The 25,932-nt window shown below is 35.6% G+C and overlaps 1 long non-coding RNA gene across 1 annotated transcript in view; it reads right to left on the reverse strand.

Annotated features, from left to right (window-relative positions):
- Positions 1–25,932, reverse strand: part of LOC149566590 (uncharacterized) — an 81,948-nt gene that overhangs the window by 41,965 nt on the left and 14,051 nt on the right. Inside the window, exon 3 of the long non-coding RNA XR_016362259.1 lies at positions 8,786–8,829. This is a non-coding gene — a long non-coding RNA (uncharacterized LOC149566590). The remainder of the gene's footprint in view (positions 1–8,785; positions 8,830–25,932) is intronic.

A 25,932-nucleotide genomic window follows, 5' to 3' on the forward strand; every position in this document is an offset into this window, starting at 1 on the left:
ATAGGGAAAACTTCCAAGGGTGCACAATAAGTGTTGACATGACAACACATACACCTACGAGCAAAATAAAAGTTCAGCTCAAGATATACATAAACCAATCGCAACCCCAAATACAAATGCTTTTAATTTATTAATTTGGACCCCCATTTTCTATGTAAAGATCCAATTTATTATATAATTAAAAAAACTTGCGACCAATTAATTAATTAATTAAATCATGTAATTAGATTTAAAATTTGGGTATGTCACAAATCCTCACCATCCTAAGATTGCTTATCCTCAAGCAATCCGTCATCAAACTAATGCCATCAACTCCAGGGTCCCAAACTAAGAACATAGATGACAAAAGTGAGATGACATCACACATTCACTACACCATATTGTTATCAAAAACAATTGTGCCACTCTAATATAAACATTGCTACTAAACTTTGGTTGTACTACATTGTCATATTTGTAATCACCAGGATCCCATAAATGCCAAACATAAACCACATTGACACTCGGATCCAAACCCTTCGTGCTATCATACTTAACATTGAGCAAGTATATCTAGTTGCTTCTACAGGGAAATTCTTCACACAAAGAACATCTAGTCAAGCAAGACTCATGCCAAATTAGAGGGCAAGCACCAAAATCACTCAAGTACGAAGGGCAAGCACCAAAATTACTTAATAAAAAAAATGCATCTGTAGAGTTGGTATATTTGCCAACTTTTGGAAGACATGTTCTAGAACCAAGATTTTGTTTATGTGACTCCAAATCGTTGTCCCTAACACCACTTGCACATTACCACTTCTAAAATTCCACCTTAACACTAGCAAACAGTTGCTCACTAATTGCTTTCTAGTATTTTGATAACTCTTGTCCCTGGATGGCTTCCCATTCCATAAACTCCAATTATTTGTACCAATATGCTCTATCGCAAGAATGAATGTTGTCACACAATGTCAATTCTGGATTGTATGACGGAAAAGCTAATTGTACGTTGTTGGAAGATAGTTTGTACAATGTGGAAGAATTAACCATAAGCATTGACACAAGGGGTTGTATAGTAGAACAAGTCTAATGTGTCATCGGTGTTTCTGTATTCTATAGCCGCCGGGTAAATAGTTTGTAGCGGACATAATGTTTGTGGCCGACGGACTCCTTCGGGAAGGTTCGGCGAATAGTATTTATATCCCCTCTGGGATCATTGTAAATCATCATTCATCATTCATCATTGATCTTATCTTATGAAGCATAATGTAATGTTCTGGCATATGCGAATAATCTAAGGAGTTCTGCTATTCTGTCTATTATCTATATGCATTGTTTTCTTTACCCAGTACAATAAACCAAATGTTTACCATACGGGTAAATTAAAACAATGCCTACAGACAATGGAAATACAAATAGCAGAACTCCTTCGATTATTCACATATGCTAGAACATTACATTATGCCTGATAAGATGAATGATGAATGATTTACAATGCTCCTAGACGGGATATAAATACTATCTGCCGAACCTTCCCGAAGGAGTCTGTCGACCACAAACATTATGTCTGCTACAAACTATTTACCCATCGGCTACAAAAACACCAACGACAATCATCCCGTCGGCTACAAAAACACCGATGACAATCACTCCGTCGGCTGCAGAAACACCGACGACAATCCAGTCGGCAGACATAATGATCGTAAGGAAAGATGATTATACAAGAACTACGTAGTGTGGTCAACAAGTCTAATGATCGTTGGGAATGATGGTGATATTTTGGTTATACAGTATAAACAAGAAACTGTGTAGTGTGGACACACACTTCTAGAATATGAAAGACACCTCTAAATATGGATACAACACAACTCCAAACACGGCCACAGATGCAAATGCAAATAAGGCATGGTGGCACCCATATGGATACAAGCATGGACACAAATGTAACCACAACCACAGACATCGGTACAAGCATGAACAAGACAACATACATGGGCACAAATGCGGAGGCAAATGTGGATGCGGGCACAAGCACGGACATAGGCACAGCAAGGTGCAGTGATGAACAAAAACACAGACACAACAGGTACAAGCACGTCCATGACCACAAACATGAATACAGACGCAGTGAAGGTGTTGACACAGACACAAACAAACATTGAAACAAGCATGACCAAAAACACGGATACGGCCACAAACATGACCACTGACATGACATGGACAAACACAAACATGCTATGAACAAAAATGAACACAGAGAAAGAAGGATCTAAGCGTACACAATTCCTTTGAATATCTCTTCGATTATGTGGCCTCTCTGCAATCTTGTCACCATGTCATTCAATTACTCCCTAAGAATGATCTAGAAATTCCAAGCTCATCGACATCTTGTTTGTCCCATGTGGTTGCTATTGCTTGTGAAAAGCAATGATCACTTCCACAGCATGTTTCACAAAGTGAAAGCACTACGTACTTAACCACTTGTAAGCCTAATCCATTAAAAGGATTAGCGGTAAAGATCATGTCTCCTGATCAGTCAATGTTGACTTAGCAAATAGTGGAAATTCACAAATCCATTCAAGACTTCACATATAAATGGTGGCGCTATTTCGCAATTCGCAAAGGCTCTAACAAAGGTTTCAAAAATAGCGACCAACATTATTTCAGCATCAATATAACATGGGGTTTGCGAAATAGTGGTATCGATATTTCGAATAGTACATTTCATGATCCTTGCGAAACGACATGATGTTTTTCACAACATAAAGAGATATTGACATCTTCTACAAATGGCATTTGATCCCTGGCCAAATCAGCAGTTTAGATTTAATCGTGTGGTTGGAAAATCGGTTGTCAAGTTTTCAAAAGATTACTACTAATGCTAAACAGAGGCATATTAATTGCATAATTACCTTTGATAAGTGAACAGAGTGTCATGAGGTCAACATGTAAAGGTGGTGGACTAATGATATCATTCCCAAGGACATATAACTCGTGGAGAATATGTGTGCATTTATGGCAAAGTGGAAGTTGGTCGTAAAACATTCCAAAAAATGTAGATTGATTCTTACATTTTTAAACAACTATTTCAACTACTAAAACGAGATTGCCTGCAGTAGAAGGTTCTTCAATAAAAATCCAAGTCTTGTTGTCCAACCATATTTACTGAGGAGGAAGATGAAGAACAGACTAACCTCTTGACATGGCTTATGACATGCACAGAACATCTTTCTGTTAACCCTAGTCAAGCCATGAAAGTATTGGAGAAGGAAAAGGAGAAGGCAAAGCTTCAGGCTTTGTTTACCGATTTTGGAATAGACCCTCGGGATATTGAGGAGCAAATAGCAAACATGGTCGAGATCTAGGATCGTAACGATGTCTAGATGTTTTGAAGATTTAGTCTTAAGGGGTTAATGGTTGATGGGTTTTGGAATGTAATTATTCAAAACAAAATATATGTAACAGTTCAAAGCGTGTCGCTTCCTCTTCTAGGAACTCAACCGTTTTTGTTATTAGTATATATGTGTGTGCTTGAGGAGAAATATATTAAAGAATATATATAGAGAATAAATGTGAATGGATGAATGAAAACCCCTTTCCTATATTCTACGTGTAATGTATTTTGTCCATTTATGTACTAGTTCTTTCAAAATAACTGAACAATGAGTTTAATTGTTACTTTCAAGACTCGTGTAAATGTGTTGATATCTTTGCAAATTAACTTGAAAAAATAGGTAGATACCATGAAGCCTTTTGGTTTCCATGAGGGATTTAAAAACAATTGGACAAGTAACTTTGCAAATCCAACATATTCGCATTAATAGATTTAAGTAGCTAATGACTCAAGAACAGTTTGAACTGTCTTGTGATAGTGTACCAATTATTTGATAGAAATTGACTCTATGCCCAAGAATAGATAAGGAATGTTACAGGATTCAAGAAGAGTTGGCAGATTAATGGATTTTCGAATAATTGATTGATTAACAGAGGAACAAATGTGTTCCTTATAAAGAATTACAAGGACGTTGTTTCTAAAAGAAACAACGTAGACTAGAGACGGAATTAGAAACAAAACTAGAGACAAGATAGGAAGCATTCCTATTTGGACTGAAGAAAAAAGAGACGGGATAGGAAACATTCCTATCTAGACTGAAAGACGGACTACAGACAAGTAGTTGACTATTATAGAAAGTATAAGATATTATCTTAATACCCTCCCTTAATGGTCAACGTAAGGATGTCGGAACATTCTGTGATAACTGAGACCCTCCCTGGATCTACAGAATGTTGAAACCAAGAAGCTTTGCCAGAAGTGTGCTATGACTCAAAATAAGTTGCAATTACAAAACTTTGTTTTTGTGGGAAAAACAGTAAAACCCAAAATCTCACGCAACCTTGCGTATTACAGACAACTTGAAATGATTTTTGAGGAGAAAATCAACAAACCCAAAAAAAAGGAACAAATTCAGAAGGCTCTGCTCTTGTCGGAAGTCTCATGAAGACCTTTTAGATGTGTCCAAATTTCGACGGCTATCTTGCCGGATGGAATCTGAGAAAGCTGGTCATTAGCTACGGATAGTTTGAGAAGCATTACTGCCTCTCGATTGTTCAGATCCCATGTATCTTGATCAGGACTCGGAGAAGTCGGACGTTGCGTAACACCCAGAAAAAGTTGAGCGGTGTTGCGATATTCAAAGATTGCGATGATGTGCTGCTTCCAGGTTCCATAATTGCGACCATTGAATTTGGAATTATGTTCAAGCAGAATATTTGTCAGAGATGCCATGGCACATTTTTCAATGAAAAACTGTGAAAATCTGTGAAGGCACGTTCTTCGAGGCAAAAATACAAAAGACCTAGAAGAATCAGAGAATGACCCAAAAGAGAGCTCGAAAAACCCAGAAGGAATCTACTGTCGTTTTCTAGATCCACTGGCTCGAAAATTGAGGCACAAAAATCAAGGCACCCAGTAAAAACGGACAACCCAGTTGAGTTCCTGAAAAACCCACCAAGAATCTGCAAACAAAATATTTTTCCGAAGTCAAAAAATTAGGGTTTCGAGCAAAATAACAGTCGACGACCAGGGAGGTCGGATTTGCAAAAAAAGAATGGCGGATTTGGATAAATGAACACCCAAAATGCTGGCAAAGATAGGCGAAAGGGCTAGATAGACAAAAACGACCCTTCAGCAATGATTATAGCAGATGAAATACCTATTTTTTCAAGCATTTTTTGGCTCCAAAAAAATGATTTGCAAAAAAACGTGAGACGTTTTTGTTTGCAAAAAACATGAGACATTTTTGTTTGCAGAAAACAAATGCGAGCAGCAGAAACGTGAATCACGCGTTACAAATTGAAACGAAGCTCGCGATTTTCAGACTGAGCCACGGTAGGGTTTGTAAAAAAAATGCCAAGAATCTACTCGTGATTTGCACGTGAAAAAACTCCAAAATCTCCCCGCAATTCTCAGAAGAAAAAACCTAGCCGAAATTGAGATTTTTCACAGATGAATTTCTCAACAAAAACAAAAAACCCTAGACGGGCTGTTTGAGAAAAAACCTCAAAAATTAGTTCGAAAAATTTTTGCAAATAATTTCGAATGAAATTATAAATTTTTCAAAGAAATTCAAGTATTGGCTCTGATACCATGTTACAAGATTCAAGAAGAGTTGGCAGATTAACAGATTTCCAGATAATTGATTGATTAACAGAGGAACAAATGTGTTCCTTATAAAGAATTACAAGGACGTTGTTTCTTAAAGAAACAACGTAGACTGGAGACGGAATTAGAAACAAAACTAGAGACAGGATAGGAAACATTCCTATCTGGACTGAAGAAAAAAGAGACGGGATAGGAAACATTCCTATCTAGACTGAAAGACGAACTACAGACAAGTAGTTGACTATTATAGAAAGTATAAGATATTATCTTAATAAGGAACTGGTCAAAAATAAATTTATTTGTTGAAGCATGGCAAAGAACTCTATAATATTATGATATTGTTGTAAAGGAACGTTAGAGAGTTGTTAGCGTTACAATAAGTGCACACCCTTCCTAGTCATATAAGACCTAAACAACAAAGGTTTTAACCCCTTGTGGTGCTCAATCTGATCGTTAGCCTAAGTTGCACACTTCGAGTTGGAGTCATTTGAAAAATATTGTCCAAATTGCAATGTTGTAATCCAACAAATTGTCAACTGCATTGGAGACCAATATAAATTTTTAATTTGTACTTCTCCTTTTTTAAAGTGGCAACCTTGTTCTAAGGAAAGATCATGTCAATCAAACTATACAAAATGATGAACTTCGGTAGGAATAGGGATTTCCCAAATCTCATACCTTTTGGAATCAAGGGCACTCTTATAATAAGATTTTAAGGCACGGAAAAGGAAGATGCAGAGGAGCATCTTAGAAATTTTGAATATTTGATCGAGGATTTTGAAGTAGGTTATGAGGATGTTTTCATACGGCTATTCGCAAAAACCCTACTCGAGGATGCCAAAGAATGGTTATGTAATTTGACCCCATAGCTAGTCGGTTCTTGGTTAAAATTGAGGTCATTTTCTTTTAGTATTTTGGTAAAAACAAGATTGATTCTTCTCTACTTAAAGAATTTGTCAATTTTCAAAAGACAAACGACAAAACAATTTTCAACATTAGATTTCGAAAGCTATTCAAGGTTTGCCGAAAACAATGAAACCAATTGAGCCATGGGCCCTAGCCATATAAATAGATGCTTTCGATGAAAACATTGTTAAGGTTGTAGCTTCTGTCGGATTGATGTTAACATGAGATACATTGTTGATGGTAAATAATCTTTAAGAGAAATCTCTTATATGTATATAATATATATTGTATATGTAATATAATATATATTATATATATTATATATTATATATTATTATATAATAATATAATAATATATATTATATTATTATATTATAATAATATAATAATATATTATATATATGGTTAGCATATTAATATTACATATATGCTTAAGATGAGTTACATATATGGTTATTTATATTACTATTATCTTAATATGTTAACTAGTGATGTTTAACCGAAGAGACATGTCTCTTCATGAGACATGTCTCTTCATGAGACATGTCTCCTCTCATATTTATATGAGATCCAAATCTGCATTTGGATATCATCAATTACAATGGCTATGATTCTACATTTGCAGAAACGATCCTAGAATTAACATGGTATCAGAGCCAAACTGCAAATGTAATTAAGTAATAATGATTATAAACAACACCACCAATGGCTGTGTTGCACAAAAAGTTGGGAGTTTTTATGGATAGGAAAAAGAGAGAACATAAACTGCGAATCAATCATCTATATGAGACCAATTGCAGATATGATTCATGGAACACAGGGATCAATGAGGAAATCAAAAGTACTTCAAAACAGAAGTCAAGTTGTCTCTGCAGAATAATTGAACTTGCATCAAACAAAAAGGGTAAGTGTTATGGTGTGGTTATAATACGAGAGTCAGCGATTAACATATACATGCCATGTTCGATATTTCTTAAAGGCACCAATATAATAATTAATGTCAGCAACAAAGCATGTGACTCCGTTCAGTCATATCAGTATATTTCTAACAAGCTGTTATAATGAACCTAAAAGGAGTTCGATTAAGTTATGCCAATTACTAAGTTAAAATATTAATCATGAGAGGCAGCAGTTACAAAAATGAAAAGGCAAAATTGTATTATAGATGCAATAAGGAGGTACGATACCTTGACAATATTCTACCCAACTGTATACTCTCATTCTTAATCTGTCTATCAGATTCCCAGGGAGAATAGTGTCTTTGAGCAGCCCTGAGAAGAATATGTCTTCGAAGATATATACTCAGGGAGCTCTAAGTTTTAATGATTTCGGAAACTTCAGACATTTTTTTGTGACAATTCTTATTCCTCTAATCTCGCGATACACAATCCATTAAGCGATTCTGATTAAAAGTGATGGCTAGAAGCAATTGTAGCAGACCAGATATTTAAAAAACAAGTGTTGAACATAGGAGGAGGATAGGAATCGTATCAGATTCAAGGAAGTAAGCAAGTCAACGGAGAAGGAATGGATCTATATCAGATAACATCTGGGTATTATCACAAAAGCAGACGTTAAAGAAAGACAAGGAATAACAAGGGATTATTATGGAATACATACATAGAAATCGTTAGATGTTATGATTCAATACTGTCAGAAATTATACACAACAGTTTATATATTCATCTAATTGATATCAGTATCATCATATATGGGCAGAGCAATATCTATGCAAATCTATACAATTTGAGAGCAGATCAAATACATGGAGGAGAATTTTTTGGACATTTAATTTGAAGCTAATATTTCAAAACCTTGAAAAATAACCCATAAAGATATACTTCTTCTCCATAACCTCCACATATTTAACAATATAGGCTATATAGGCTAAATATTCAAGAGATCATAAAATGGAAAAGTAGGTGACTTGTGAAAGACGAAGCAGCCAACACATGGGAAAGCTGTGGCTGCTTGAATTTATTAAGGAATATAAAGTTATATTTTACTAATTTTAGATATTAAAGTCCACTGGTTAAAAGAGCTATAGCTTATTTAGCCATTTAACTTATTCTGGAGTCAAGTGCAACAAGAGAATTCAATCTCATTAAAGTAATGTAATATTTTGAGAAAATAAATTATAATAAATACATGATGCGAATAATGAATGGGAAAGAAGAAGAATTTTTTAGATACTGTCAAACTTCATTGTCTAAGCAAGAATTCGTAAAAAATCCTTACTTTTCATTTAGGTGCCCTGTGCCAACCATGCTCTTCCAGATTCCCTGTTCTCAGCACCACCACCATAATAGAAACACCAAAAAATTGTCGGTAATTGTGGCCTTTCCTGTGTTGGAAAAGAAAACCCTAAATTTGAAACAAAACTATACAAAAAATTGAATTGATTTTTTAGAAAAAGATCTCAAAACTGAAACAGATGATAAACACTGACTAAACACAAATTACTTAATAAGAATTTCTCTTTACAAAAACATGGGAGAACTTCATGAAAACATGTAAGATTCATAACATATAATTTATTTTGAAGAGTTATAATTTGTAATTTTGATTGTTGCTGGGTTGTTGTTCAGACTGTTGAGGGGGTGCTCATATTTGAAAGAGATGGTGCCCTTAAAGTAGGGGTTTGACGACTCCTTAGCGTTGCTGCCCTTGGACATTTTAATTGAATGTATTCATGAGGCTCAGTTTCGACAGTAAATCCTAGCAGTGTTTGACACTGATTTTTCCCATCCTGGGTTTCCACATAAAACATTGTCTCTTCATGTAGATGCATCTCTTTCCGCATTCAATTTCAATTTCTCTCTGTTTTCAGGTTTAAGGTTGACAAGTTTCAATTAAGTTTATATTGATTAAGGGTTAAAACTCTCAGTAATTGAATTGTATTCTCCATATGTGTATATATATGCATATACCTATTTGTATGCATACACAGAGGATTCTGTACTTCACGTATATAAACATATCTATAGAGGTACATATGCATGTAAATATATACATATACATAAGGTTGTTTTTAACAAAATCGATAGAATTAATTGAGTTACTTCAATAATTAGTCCCATCTCATTTGCATAAAGATGAATGTTCTAATCAATGTTGATTAGACCATTTTAATTAAGAAGATAAAAAGAACCAGTATTGTCCTCACTGGCTAACCCTTAGTGGTCCCTCTTTCGTTCATGGTAGAACACGTACAGTGGAATTTCTGTATAGAGACTTAGGTGGTGAATCTGTACAATGAGGTTTGGAGGCTGGAGATCGGGCATCAAGCTTTGAGGTCGTTCGGCAACATTGTGTTGTGTGTGATAGAGTGACTGCAGGACTATAAGGTAGGAACAGAATCTCAACATACAGTGATCCTTTTAGGAGGCACAACGGATGAGATCCTTGAAAACTAAACAATAGAGTCCCAAGATGACCCGCAAGTAGACACTAGCTTCACTATGTTGTACCAAGAGGGGGAGGTTCTATGGATGATGACAAGAAAGCAAAGTCAAGAAGAAATGCTTTTCAAGATCACGACGATGACAGAAGTCTTATGCAAGGTAGTCTTTGGTGATGGTATAGCCATAATGCAGTACATTGGTGTGGTATAAGTCGTATAATGACAGTTTATCTCCACCAATCGTTCGTCCTTAGAGATCATATGGTGAATATAGAACGATAGTCCAACACAAGAATTTGGACATGCAATAGGAGTTTAATTAAGATTAATAACTTCAATTTCATACAATGATAGCGATTTAGATTTGCCAGATCTGAAGCCAAGGAGAACACAAAGAAAAATAGGGTGAGGGGATGAATCCACCGAAACCACAACTAGCCAAATAGGGAAAATGTTTCACTTCTGAAATGGTGAATAGAGAAGTACCCCCATTGGAACTTGCAATACAATAAACAATTGAAGTCGCATCAAAAATAACATCCTACTAGTTGGTCATAAATACCCCTATGGGGAAAACTTCCGATGGTGCACAATAAGTGCCGATACGACAACACATATACCTACGGCAAAAATAAAAGCTAGGCTCAAGATATACATTAATCAATCGGGACCTCAAATACAAATTATTTTATTTTATTCATTGGGGCCCCCATTTTATTAATTAAAGGTCCATTTTCATAAATTATTTAAATTATGCAACCAATTAATTAATTCATTTAATTAATTACATTAAAATTTTGCAGACATGACAAATCCTCACCACCCTAAAATTGTTTATCTTCAAGCAATCCATAATCCGACTAATGCCATCAACTCCAAGGTCCCAAACCAAGACCATAGATGAGAGGAGTTAGATGCCATCAAACTTTAACTGCACGATATTGTTATCAAAAAAGATTGTGCCACTCTAATATAAGCATTGCTATGAAACTTTGGTTGGGCTACATTTTCATATATGTAGTCACCAAGACCCCATAAATGCTAAACATAAACAACATCAACACTCAGATCCAAACACTTCATGCTATCATACTTAACATTGGGCACGTACATCTGGTTGCTTCTATAGGGAAGTTCTTCACATGAAAAAGATGTAGTCAACCCCAATTAGAAGGCAAGCACCAAAAGCACTCAAGTGCAAAGCGCAAGCACCAAAATTACACAGCAACAAAATTCTATCTATAGAGTTGGTATATTTGCCAACTTTTAAAAGATGTGTTCTAGAATCACGATTTTGTTTATGACTCCAAATATTTGTTTAGAATCAACTTGCACATTACCACTTCGAAAATTCCACCTCTACACTAGCAAACAGTTGCTCACTAATTTCTTTCTGGTATTTTGATAACTCTTGTCCTTGGATGGCTTCCCATTCCATAAACTCCAATTATTCATACCGATAGGCTCTATCACAGGAATGAATGTTGTCGTGCAATGTCAATGACAAATCATGTGAAGGAAAAACTAATTGTATGTTGTTGGATGATACTTTGTATAGTGTGAAAGAATTAACCATACACATTGACACAAGGGGTCGTATAGTAGAATAGGGCTAATGATCGTTGGGAACAATGATGATGTCTCGATTGTACAGTATAAACAAGAACAATGTAGTGTGGGAAACAAGTTTGATGATTGTTAGGAATGATGGTGATATCTTGGTCTTATGGTATAATCAAGAAACTATGTAGTGTGGGAACACACCTCTAGAACATGAAAGGCAAACCTTTGAACACGAATACAACACGGTCACAGATGAGAATACAAATAAGGCATGTTGGCACCGACATGGATACGAGCATGGGTGCGGACACAGATGTGGCTGCAAATACGAGCACAACCACAAAGATCAATACAGGCATGAACACAAGACAACATACATGGGCACAATTACGAAGGCAGATGTGGATGCAAGCACAAGCACGAACATGGGCATAGGTAGGTGCAATGATAAACACGGACACAACAGTGACAAACAAGGTCCTAAACGTACATAATGCCTTTGAATATCTCTTGAATCATGTGGCCTCTCGGCAATCCTATTGTCGTGTCATTCAACCACTCCCTAAGAATTGTCTGGAAATTCCGAGCTCATTTGCATCTTTTTCGTCCCATGTGGTTGCTATTCTTTATGAAAAGCAATGACCGCTTCCACTGCATGTTGCACAAAGTGAAGGACTACGTACTTAAACCACTTGTAGGCCTGATCCATGAAAAGGATTAGTGGTAAAGTTGATGTCTCCCTAATTTGTCAATGTTGACTTAGCAAGTCCTGGAACTTCACAAATTCATTCACGACTTCACATATAAATGTTGGTGCTATTTCGCAAAGGCAGTAACAAAGGGTTTCAAAAATAGCGACCGAGGTTGTTTCGGCATCAATGTAATATGGGGATTATTAAATAGTCACATCTTCATTACCAAAAGTACATTTCTTGATCCATGTAAAATGACAACATGATGTTTTTCATAGGGAAAAGACACTGTCATATAGCCAAAAAGGTCACATCTTTAGTAAATGGCATGTGATCCCTAAAAAGTCAGCAGTTCATATTTAATCACGTGGTTGGAAAATCGGTTGTTAAGGGATTAAAAGATTATGATTAATACTAAACAAAGGCATATTGATTGCATATTTACCTTTCATAAGTGAACGGAATGTCATGAGGTCGACATGTAAAGGTGATGGACTGATGATATCATTCCCACAAACATATACCTCGTGGAGAATGTGTGTGCATTTAAGGGAAAGTAGAAGTTGGTCGTCAAACATTCCAGAAAATGCAGATTGCTTCTTACCTTTTTAAGCAACAAATTTGACTACTAAAATGGGACTGCTTGTAGTAGAAGGATCTTCAATCTAAAATCCAAGCCTGGTTGTCCAACTATATTTGATTGAGGAGGAAGATGAAGATCAAAGTGAGCTCTTAACTTGGCTTATGACAGGCACAAAACATCTTTCTGCTAACCCTAGGGAAGTCATGAAAGTACTGGAGGAGGAAAAGACGGCAAAGCTTTGGGCTTTGTTTATCAATTTTGGAATAGACCCTGTGGATTTTAACGAGCAAATAACAAACATGGTCAAGAACTAGAATCTTGACGATTTCTAGATGTTTTGATGAATTAGTCTTATAGAAGTTATTTGTTGATGGTCTTTTGGTGTTTTGGAATGTAATGAGAACAAAATATATGTAACAGTTGAAAGCTTGTTGTATCCACTCCGAGGAACTCACAACCGTTTATATATATATATATATATATATATATCTGTGTGTGTGCTAGAGGAGAGACATATAAATGAATATATACAGAGAATAGATGTGGATGGATGAATGAAAACCCTTTTTCTATATTCTATGTGTAATGTATGTTATCCATTTCTATATAGGTTCTTTCAAAATAATTAAACCGTGAGTTTAATTGTTGCTTTCAAGACGTGTGAATATGTTGAGATCTTTGCAAAATAACTTGAAAAAATAGGTAGATACAATGAAGTGTTGTTTGGTAACGCTCATCTAATTAATTTCCTAAAAGGAATTAAAAACAATTGGACAAATAGCTTTGCAAATCCAACATATTCACATTAATAGAATTAAGTAGCTAATGATTCATGAAAAGTTTGAATTGTCTTGTGATATTGTACCAAGTATTTGATAGAAATTGACTCTATGCCCAAGAATAGGTAAGGGATTGGTCGAAAATAAAGTTATTTGCTAAAGCATGGCAAAGAATTTGATAATATTATGATATTGTTGTAAAGGAAGGGAGAGTACTTAGGGTTAAAATAAAGGCACACCCACCTTGTTCATATAAGACCTACAGAGAAAAGGTTTTAACCCCTTTACGATGCTCAACCTATTCGTTTGCTTAATATTGCACGCTTGGAGTTGGAGTCATTTGAAAGATGCAAAGAATTTGATAATATTATGATATTGTTGTAAAGGAAGGGAGAGTACTTAGGGTTAAAATAAAGGCACACCCACCCTAGTCATATAAGACCTACAGAGAAAAGGTTTTAACCCCTTATGGTACTCAACCTATTCGTTTGCTTAATATTGCACAAATTACAATGTTGCAATCCAACAAATTGTCAACTCCACTAGGGCCCAATTTAAATTTGTAATTTGTACTTCTCCTTTTTGAAGGAGGCAAATTTGTTTTAAGGAAAGATCATGTCAATCAAACTATACAAAATGATGAAGTTCGGTAGGATTAGGGGTTTCCCAAATCCCATACTTTTTCGAATCAAGGGCACTCTTCTAATAAGATTTGGAGGCACGAAAAGGGCAAATGCAAAGGAGTATGCTAGAAATTTTGAATATTTGACCAAGGATTTTGAAGTAGGCTATGAGGATGTTTTCATACAGCTCTTCGCATAAACCCTACTCAAGGATGCCAAAGAATGGTTATGCAATTTAACCACTCAGCCAATTGATTCTTGGTTAAAATTGAGGTCAGTTTTTTCTAGTATTTTGGTAAAAACAAGATTGATTCTTCTCTACTAAAAGAATTTGTATATTTTCAGAGGACAAATGACGAAACAGTTTTCAACATTAGATTTTGGAAGCAATTCAAGGTTTGCAAGAAATAATGAAACCAAGTGAGGCATTGGCCCTAGCCATATACTTCGATGCTTTCGATTAAGAAGTGAGTTTTAAAATAAGGATATAGGAACTAGAAGATCTACAAGAAGCACCATTAATTGCAAAATATATCGAAAAGGTTAGTGAATTTGGTTTAATCGTGAGATTTAAGCATTTACCAAAGATTTTGGAAGCAATCCAAGGTTTGTCATAAACAATGAAACCAAGTAACCCATGGGTCCTAGCCATATACTTAGATGCTTTTGATGAAGATGTGTGTTTTAAAATAAGGATGGAGGAACTCGAAGATCTACAAGAAGCATCTTTAATTGCAAAAAAAATTGAGAAGGTTGATGAATTTGGTTTGATCGTGAGGTTTAAAAATGAGCCAAAGGTGTTAGAGTACTCTCCTATATTCTACACTAAGATAGGTCATTCACATCAGCCCAATTATTTTCCTTTAACTCAAAATGAAGAAATAATAAAGTCGTTTATTTATGACAATGATAGCAACAATCTTGAGTTATCATTAGATGGCAAATTAGAGAAAGATGGAGAGGAAATTGATATAATCAACCGCTCATTTACTCAAGAGGAAAAAGATGTGAGTCAAGGATTTTGAGTAGGGCTATATAGCAGTAATATACAATTCTATGCAAATCTGTTATATGACGTATGTGAGGGCGTGGAAAAGAAAGAAACTAAGCAAGTCAAGGATGAGTCTGAAAACTATCCTCGTACCATTAAAAATAAATATGTTGAAAGTTCCTTTGAATTTCACAATCCACAGACCAAGCAGGAATAGGATAGATAGTCTAACAGCAACAAGATAGTGTTTCCCTTCAGTAAGTACGAGGGGGAAGTGAGCATCAAGGTTTGATCCTCCTTATAAATTCAGCTTTTTATTTTCCTCGCTTTGAAGTAAACTACAATAAGCAAAATTGTGTAGAAGATTGCTTTGACATTTTGCTCTTGAAGGACATACATTTTATCATCCTTTGGAGATGTGCGCAAAACAAGGTATTTGACGGAGGAAAGATGAAACTTCACGTTTTGGTAGCCATTAGCCACCATGTTATTTGAAATTTTTGGTCTACTTCATCCAAACATTGCTAGATTATTGCGATATCATGTATAATATGGCACCAACAAAAAAGAACCATAGGTAGAACTTCACAAATCCATTTAAGAATCCACACATAAATATTGGTGGTATTTTGAGAAGGCAATCCAAAAGGTTTTTTTTTTTTTTTTATGGAGGTCATCCACAAACAAGTTTTAGGTACTCGATACGAGCCCACGCGTGCCTGAAACTTCTTCGGCTAAAGGGTTTTCAAAATAAGGATCGACACTATTGAGGAAATACATTCCTTGATTCATGTGAAATAGCAACTTGATGCTTTTTTGCAGGGAAAGGACATGTAGGTGTTGCAATACAACAAAGAAGGTCACATCATCTACAAATGGCATGTGATCACTTGAAAAATCAACAATTTAGATTTAATTGTGTTGCAAAATCGGTTGTTAAGTTTTCAACAGATTATGGTCAATGCTAAACAAAGGCGTATTGATAGCGTATTTATCGTTGACAAGTGAACACAATCTCATGAGGATAAAACGTAAAGGTGGTAGAATAATGATATCATTCCTAAGGACATATACCTCATGTAGAATGTCTCTGTACATTTATGGCAAGGTGGAAGTTGGTTGTAAAACATTCCATAAAATGTGGATTGTTGCTTATCTTTTTAAGCAACTAATACAACTGCTAAAAATGGGACTCCCAGCAGTAGAAGGATCTTCAAACGAAAATCCAACTCTAGTTGTCCAACCAAATTTAATTGAGGAGAAAGATAAAGAGCAAAGTGACATCTAGACTTGACTTATGATAGCCACAAAAAAATCTCTACTTCCCTAGGGAAGCCATGACAATACTAGAGAAGGAACAAGAGAAGGCAAGCTCTGGGCTTTGGTTACCGATTTTGGAATGGACCCTATGGATTTCAAGGAGCAAATAGTAGACGAGGTCAAGAATTAAGATCTCGACAATTTCTAGATGTTTTGAAGATCTAGTCTTATAGGGATTAATGGTCAATGGTCTTTTTGTATTGTTGAATGTAATTATCGAAAACAAAATATATATAGTACTTGGAAACTTGTCACTTCCTCTTCAATGAAACCACAACTATTTTGTCATTAGTATGTATATATGTGTATTTCAAAGGAGATATATAAAAGAATATGTAAAGAGAATAGACATGACTAGATGAATGAAAAGCCCTTTTCTATATTTTGTGCCTAATGTATGTTGCTCATTTCCAAAAGGGTTCTTTCACAAGAATTGAGGTATGAGTTTAATTGCTACTTTCAAGACTTGTGTGAATATATTGACATCTTTGTAGATTAACATGAAAAAATAGGTAGTTAACATGAAGTTTTTCAAGTAACTTCTTATCTAATTGGTTTCCTCGGGGCATTAAAAAACAATTCGACAAGTAACTATGCAAATCCAACACATTCACATTAAAATAATTAACTAACTAATGATTCATGAATAGTTTGAATTGTCTACTGGTAGCGTACCAAGTATTGGATAGAAATTGACTCTATGCCTAGGAATAGATAAAGGAGTGGTTCAAAGTATTTTTTTTACAAAAGCATGGTGAAGATTGTAAAGGTTACTTAGAGGGTTATCAAGGTTAAAATAATGGCACACTCCCTCTGATCATATAAGAGCTAAAGCCTAGAGGTTTTGACCCCTTATGGTGCTCAACCCGTTGGTTGGCCTAAGTTGCACATTTGGAGTTGAAGTCATTTGAAACATATCGCCCAAATTGCAATTTTGTGATCCAACAACAAGTATCATGCAAGCATCATCTTTACCTTTCTAGTTGTCATACAGGCTTAAGTGTTCTCCACATGTTTGTACAACAGTAAAATCTAACAAATCCCCATGTGACTGGAATGATCCTATGATTATGCCTTCATCCTCCTCATGTAACAATCCATTCTTATTTCCTTTGCTACCTTTGCCACGTGTGCAAAGATGACATTAGTTTCTTTTCACAGTGTTTGAATACGTTATTGACCAATTTACATGTTGCATCAAAAGGGATACATTCAAGATTGTGAACAACCCATAGCATAGATATGATAGGTTTGGATATCTCATCCATCTTTTCAATGCACGAAATCATAAGGTTATCCATAGATACTAAAATCCTAGGATCATGGCATTCCTTGATTCCGAGCAAATAATGAAAAAATGTATTATGGATCAGGTATTGCAACTCTAGATTTAAGAGGACATCTTTTACTTCAACATTTGCACAACTATCCAATATTATAAATATTTTGCCAAAAGGATCACCACTGATGTTATCAAGGCTCTAAAAGATGTCATTGATCAAATCAAAACTCTCTATCATGGTGTTATCATCATACAGTGCTCTAGGAGTCCAAATTGTCAAGCTCTCACTTAGACACGTTGCAACTTCCAATTTGATTTCCTTGTCATCGTGTCTCAATAACCTGGTTGACTTACGGCATCCTTAATCAAAGAAAGGATTGTTTGTATAAATCTTGAAGTTGATTGGTCCACCTACACAAACATACTTCCAATATATCTAATGGAAGATCAACGCCATTGTTGAGCTCTTTGCTAATCTTTTCTAGTGAATTTAATCACCATTGTCCATTGTTGTTGCGTGACATAGTGTGATCCAAATCCTAAAAATCTCTTAATCATCCCAACAGAGTGGTCGGCTAACCCTTGGTGGTACCTCTTTCCTTTCTGGTAGAACACTCACAGTGGAATTTTCTCTCTTGATACTTAGGTAGTGAATTTGTACGGTGAGGCTTGGAGGTTGCAGCTCAAATGTTGAGGTTGGAGGTATTGTGCCAATGGTGTATGGTCTGTGGTAGGGTGACAATAGAACCGCACAATGGGTATAGATCACTGTACAGTAATCTTGTTGGGAGGTGCAGCAGATGTAGGCTTCTAAGGCTATACAATAAGGTCTTGCGATGGCCAACAGGTAGACAATGGCTTCTCTAGGTTGTACAATGAGAGGGGGAGATTGTATGGTTGATGACGAGAGCATGTAGTCAAGAGGATTTACCTTCTAGATCACGACAATGACCAAAGTCTTATGCCAGATAATCTTTGGTGATGGTAAATCCCACAATGCTATACAATGGTGTAGTATAAGTAGTGCAATGCTAGTTTATCTCCTCCAATTGTCTACCCGTAGAGATTATAGGGAAAATATAGAACAATAGTGCACCACAGGAATTGAAACGTGCAATAGGAGTTGAATTAAGAGTAATAACTTCAATTTCGTGCAATGATGGCACTTCAAATTTGCCAAACCCAAAGCCGAGGAAAACAGAGAGCAAAATAGGGTGGGGGGATGAATCCCACTGAAACTGCGATTAGCCAAATAGGGAAGATCTTTCACTTCTGAAATGGCAAACATAGCAACACCCACTGGAATTCGCAATACAATAAACAATTCAAATCTTATCAGAAATACATTCTACAAGTCAATCATAAACACCCCTACACAGAAACTCCTGAGAGTGCACAATACATATCTACACGAAAACACATACACCTACGGCAAAAACTAAAGATGGGCTTGAGATAGACATAAATCAGTGGAGACCCTAATACAAATATTTATATTTTATTGATTTGGGCCACCATATTAATTAATTAAAGGTCATTTTTATAAGTATATTATTTGAATATTGGACCAATTAATTAACTAATTTAATTAAGTTATTACATTAAGAATTTGGGGACATCACAAAGCCTATCCCAAATACCAACAACTAGTGACTAAACACCATCAGCTAACCCCATCATTCTAGCTGATCAAATGACCAAGAGATACACTTATATCTAGGTTTCGCACTTAGATGCCAACTTTGACCTTTCCTCTTTCCCTGGTGATACAATCCATCCTCCTATATCCACTCACCACACAAGGGAGTTAGACATGATCTTCTTAACCTTATGGTATCAAGATAATAAACATATATTGCTAGCATAATCCATCAATAAGAACGCTCATCAATAAGCATCAATATTCATCAATGTATATCAATATTCATCACTATGCATATTTCAATATAAACATCCCATCTTCAAGAAAACAGTTAAAATGGTTATTTAAAAGGTTCATCAAGGAGAAATGTGACACTATCTTCTAGCTTGTTTCATTTTACAGGAGTTCAACATTGTTTTTCGTACAATGCCTCAAATGGTGCCATCATGATGTTTAAGAGCTCTTGTAAGAGAATTCTACCAATATATTTATAAAAGATTGCCTAAAATCTAATTACCGCTCTTAGTATTTTCATTTATCTCTAGGTCATATGCAGAATTTATATTTCGCTAAGTACCTAGGGCCGCAAATAAATCCTTGCCAAAACCTTGATTTCATTCTAGCATCTCTTTTGAAAATGACTATTTTTGGAATCTTCTACAATCAAAAAAATCTTGCACACATTTTTGAGCTATAACGAGTGCTCCATCGCTAAGGTTTCTATGTATTAAGTGAGCTACCTTAGTAAGTTTACCCACCACCACCAAAATTGTGTTATGACTTTCTAACAATTAGTAGTCCTTGAAGAAAGTTCATAAGTATGTCCTGTCATTTTACTTTGGAACAATGGTAGCAATGACCTTGCCAAGCATTTCTATTTGACCTATATCTTTGTCATCCAAAGCAACTTACTGCATATCTTGCATAATCACTTTTCATTTCTTTCTAGTAATATAGAGACCTAACATTAGCTAAAAGCTCTGTAACCCTTGGGTGGCCCAAATATGGCATTAAATGCACCTCTTCCAAACTAAATTCTTGAAATCTATTGATTCTCGCAAAGATGCATACAACCACTTCATCTCAATAAACCATTTGACTTAAGCTAAATCCATCATATCTCGGATCCCATGGGTTAACCTGGAGCCTTAACTTGCATGTATAGTCTTTTGTTCCTACTAATTGTTGTAAGACACAAGCTATAAAACCGTTTTATTGAGACCATTGTAGGATACACTTTCCTTCAATTTGGGCAACAACAAACAACTTTCCTTGCCCTCGAATAAATGATTTCAAAATCGTAGTTCAAAATTCATTCTAACCACCTCTATCGAGCATTTAGATTTGGTTGAGAGCATATATATTTCAAACCTTAATTGTTTATTATGAGTTCGAAGGGCTTGCCTAACAAATAGTGCTACCATGTTGTAAAAGCATGCACAATCGTAACAAGCTCAAGATTGTGGTTTAATAGTTTTGCTCGTAAGTTTTCAACTTCCCTGATTCATAGCCAAAATTACCCAATCACAGTGGATTTATGTGAAGCAACTTTAGCACCAAATACCACACAAAAGAATTTAAGTCTTGCCATCACATTATCAAAGTTCTTAACACACAACTCAAGAAATAGTGCAATATCATCAGCAAATACAAAACAATTGAAGTCTTGCCATCATCTAATCAAAATTCTTATCACACAACTCAAGAAATAGTCAGCAAATTAAGCATTCAATAACACTTCATTATTAGGAGAGCAATACCTTTCACTGTTGGGCCTAACTCTTTAGCTCTAAGAATGTAATAAAATGTGTCTGCAACTGTAATAAATAATGCAAGTGCAATGGGAAACCCTAGCAGATAAACCTCTTGAGGATAGGATCAAATAAAATTCCATCAACATCTGCCACAGTAGATGAATCTTTAAACAAAATGGTGATCCAATTGCAAGAAAAAGGGGGCAACCAAATGCCTATAGCATGCCAACCACGAACCGCCAAACAATTTTGTCATAAGCCAATCTGAAGTCCAAAAGAATCATTGCAACATTTTGTCCATCAACTATGGCTTGGTGCATTGCTTCCCACCTGGTCACCATATTCTCCAAAATATATCTATCCCTGATAAAACCTATTTGGGTGACTGATAAAATCCTTCCTAGGATGTTAGCAATTCTTCTTACTAAGACTTTGGTTATAATTGTGTAAAGACAAGTTCAACAAAGTTATCAGTGCCAATTTTCACTTGAGTCATGTCCCCAATCTAAGAAAGCAACGTAACTCCTTTATTGATGTCATTTCTTAGAGACCCTTTCTCGAAGGCATCCTCATAAAGAGTTAATAATTCTATGGGAAGGCCATCTAATCCAAGAGATTTCTCATTAGCCATAGATTTGATAACATCTTTTATCTCTTTCAATTTAATGCACTGATTCAACATAGAGTAATCATCATTAGATACTTTTAAGGAATAAATTTAGTAAAGTCTTCTAGGGCTCTCTGAAAATTGTTATTAAATTCATAAGCAAACAGATTTTTATATTACTCATAAAAGGTATTCTGAATTTCATTATCATCTCTGCTAACATGATTATCAACCTGGATTTCTGAAATTAGCTATCTATTTTGTTTGGCCTTGATAACCTTGAATTAGTATTTAAGTCCTTTATCCCCTTCATGGAGCCAATTCATCCTTGCTCTGATCTTTTGCCCTTGAATGTCAAAATCTTAAAGTTTTTGAGTTCACACTTAGTATGGGTCAAATCTTTTCGAGCTTCTCATCCTTACCAAGGATCTAAAGCTTCTTCTCAATATCATTAAGCTTCCTTGACAAATAATTCTCTTCATGTGTTTGCCAATGGTATTCTTTTCGGCAATAATCTGAAAGATATTTCTCCATGCATTCACCAAATTACTCATGTCTCGAAGTGACTTGTCATTATTACACAACTTGACAAGATTAGTAGTCAATTTAAAGTTATTGAGAGAATCTAGATCATGGTTACATCGGTCCGGGGGACAGGGGGACAAATTTCTAAGATAGGGGGACAGAGGGGCCTTAATTTGGGGACGAGGATGGCAACAGGGGACAAGGGGGTTGTGTATACAATTCATATGGTACTTAAAATACTAGTTATGAAAAGATGTATTGCAATATTAGATAAAAAGATGTAAATGAGTAAATACTTGAAGATTGCATTGAATTCGAACATCAAACATTGAATATAAATAGTTGAATCAAAAAACACTCGACACTGGGACGTTCCCCCATCCTTAATGGAGGTGATATAATCTAGTGGCGTCGCTAGGGATGGGGGAAGGAGTCTGCAAGTCCATGTTACTATAGTTTAAATTGATTATGATTTCTCCTTATATGTGTGTGGCTTGATTGTTCTCTAAAGGTAACACATATGAAATGGGAGAGTGGTTTGACATATTGACGAGGTGCACTTGGATTGGTGATTGGCCTGTTTTTTGAACAAAAAATTTGTGCCCTACTTACATAACCTCTGCCCAATCTAAAGTAGACTCTACTCTTACTTGATTGCGTACTACACCATGTATGCCATATGTCATATTATTCCCCATTGTTTCCTGTAGCAAGATCTACCCAATTTCATTTCCTTTTAAATTTTACCCAAAAATAATGCTCATTCCCTTTCCAAGGCAACTTGGAACCCCCAAATTTATCCTCTATGATCAATCATATTGAAGTCCCCCACAACCACCCAATGAGCTTCTACGAGAATAGTGGCTAACCAAACCCAGAAGATGGCTCTTTCTCTATAGTCATTGGTTGCATACACATTGCATGTACCATAAATTTTCTCTTGAACTTTTAGGGTAATTTATTGAGCCCTCTGGCAGGGACAATATCCTTTTGTAATAATTTCATCCAACCAATTAGATCCCACAAGGATAGGCACCCCTTCTTTCCACTATTAATGGTTAGTAAAGACACACTTTGGATTATCCCAAGTAAATTTAAGAGTGTTAAAAGGCATGGTACCCTACCAATTTGATTTTTTGTAGACAAACAATATCTCTAGCAGATAACGTGTTGCACCACTTTCTCACAATATACTCACTATCAAGCATTAGGAGCCCTCTTACATTCCAACTATGTAGGATTAATATCATCATTAAGAACGAGAGGATATTTGGTTCCTATAAAGCTTGTTAAAATAGGCAAGCATACCTGATTTCTTCTACTTCTCACCATCCCTAATAATATTTGGATTATTTTGTCTTTTGGTCATTTTTCTTTTCTTCTTTGAAGTTCTGCTAAGGACCTCTGTAAATCCCTCATTATCAATTGACATCTTTCTAGTAATTTGTTTATGACCTTCTACGTCTACTCCAAGATTCACAATATCACATGACGGGGTACAATGTTTCAGAGACACATGTTTTTTTTCTTTTTGATAGTTTATGCTCTATCATTGATAGACTCTAAAGCAAATTGTTGGGCATTCTTTTGGAGGGGACATTACTCATATTGGTAATGATACGGTGAGATTCACAAGCTGATTCAAAATCATTCTAGGGTACATTCCAAATTCTACCACCCACTAGCAGGCACAACCTCATATTCTTCCTAAAATAAGGGGTTGGCTAGTGTAACCGACTTCCCATCCAACATGTCTCCTCCAAAAGCATTAGAGGGGGTACGCATATTGCTCACTTTGTCACCAATATTCACAAAATTCATTTGGTCACCATTTTTTACATTATTAGGACAAACTAGTACCTAGGCACCACTATTCACAGAATTTTTATCAACATTTTCTGCACAATTATATTGGACTGCAACATTGAGGTTAAAAATGAAAGTTTTTAAATATTTTTCAAAGTCAAATTATCTCTTCGAGGTTGTCCATTAAAATCCCACAAGTATTCATTGCCTTCAACGAGGTCCGATTGGTTAGTGCAATTTGACCGAAATTAGCATTTGCGTATCCTAGATTTGTCAAATTGTATGTTTGTGTCCAAAATGACAAAGTGGAATTGTAATTTCAGAATTCTATTTTCAACTCAAATCCAGCATATCAGCCTTCCATTTAGGTACTTGGAATTGAAAATTGAATTACAATTCCAATTTTTTTAGGACTGGTTCTTCGGAGATTTTTATGACACTGACTCATAAGCTAGGTTTACCAAATAAGATTTAGGACAATAAAAAAAAATCATTGGTAACAAGAAATTGGAGGGAGAGAGCCTTTAGTGTAAGCATGTTCCTTGTCAACTTCAACACAGATTGGAGAAGGTTGAACAATGCTACCCAACAGGGTCCATTTGGTTAGTGGAATTTGACCCGAATTAGCATTTGTGTATCCTAGATTTGTTAAATTATATGTTTGTGTCCAAAATGACAATGGAATTGTAATTTCTGAATTTTATTTTTACCTCGAATCCGGAATACCAATCTTCCATTTAGGTACCTATAATTGAAAATTGAATTCCAATTCCACTTTTTTAAGGATTGGTTCTTGGGAGATTTCTATGATACCAACTCATAAGCTAGGTTTACAAAATAAGATTTAGAACAATAAAAAAAATTCATTGCTAACAAGAAATTGGAGAGAGAGAACCTGAAGTTTAAGCACATTCCTTGTCAGCTTCATCACAAATTGGAGAGAGTTGAACAATGCTACCCAACAAAGGCACTGCTATCATTTTCCATGATTTTGTACTCATGTCTGTCAACTACTCTTCTTGAGCTTGCCTCCTCTTGCACAAATACTTTAATCCTCATTGCGGCTTAGTTGAATCCAAAGAACCCAACCCTAGACTGTTGTCAGTTCTCTTTGTATGCCCAAAGTCTACCAGATGTTCACAATTTCGTTCACCATTTGCTCTGCCTTGCAAAATAAGCTTTTTGGCTAATGGAATGGACTCATGGTTTGATAACCACAAGCTCTTTGGACTCTCCCCTAGCATCTTCACACCCTCCAATATACCTCTATAATATTGAGAATAGTCCCTTTTTAGCTTTTTTAATAATATCGAGGACAACAACATTCGGGTTAATGGTTATGGAAGACTAACTTTGATCCTTTCAAAGAGGCTTTTCTGAATGAAAATGTCAACAACTAGACCCAAATCACTAGATACAATATGTACTTATTTAGCGTGAGCTTTGTTGACTAGTTCACAACCAGCTTTGTAATTTTGCCCTATTCCCACTCATCTTCTAGGTGAATCAAATGGTTCCAATAAAATTCCAACAATCATTTTCCAGATTTTCAATTTTTGGAATTGGCTAAATCAAGCATATGTAGAATGTGGGAATTCTACCATTCCATGAACCAAACAAGACCCTTTAAAGTAAAAATTTCAAGAATTTCAACATCTGGCTCAAGGGCAATCAAAACCCAAGCATTTAAATGGGGTAATGTGACCCACGATTCTTCCACTTACATCATAGAACCTAGTGGTTTCAACATTTGTGGGATGAACAACCAAAATTTCAGTTGGGCATTGTGCAATTCAACCCAAATAGGGGAAGAAC

Source organism: Cupressus sempervirens, chromosome 3 (assembly GCF_028749045.1).
Source record: "Cupressus sempervirens isolate cs-2001-9-10 chromosome 3, ASM2874904v1, whole genome shotgun sequence".
Lineage (NCBI taxonomy): Eukaryota > Viridiplantae > Streptophyta > Pinopsida > Cupressales > Cupressaceae > Cupressus > Cupressus sempervirens.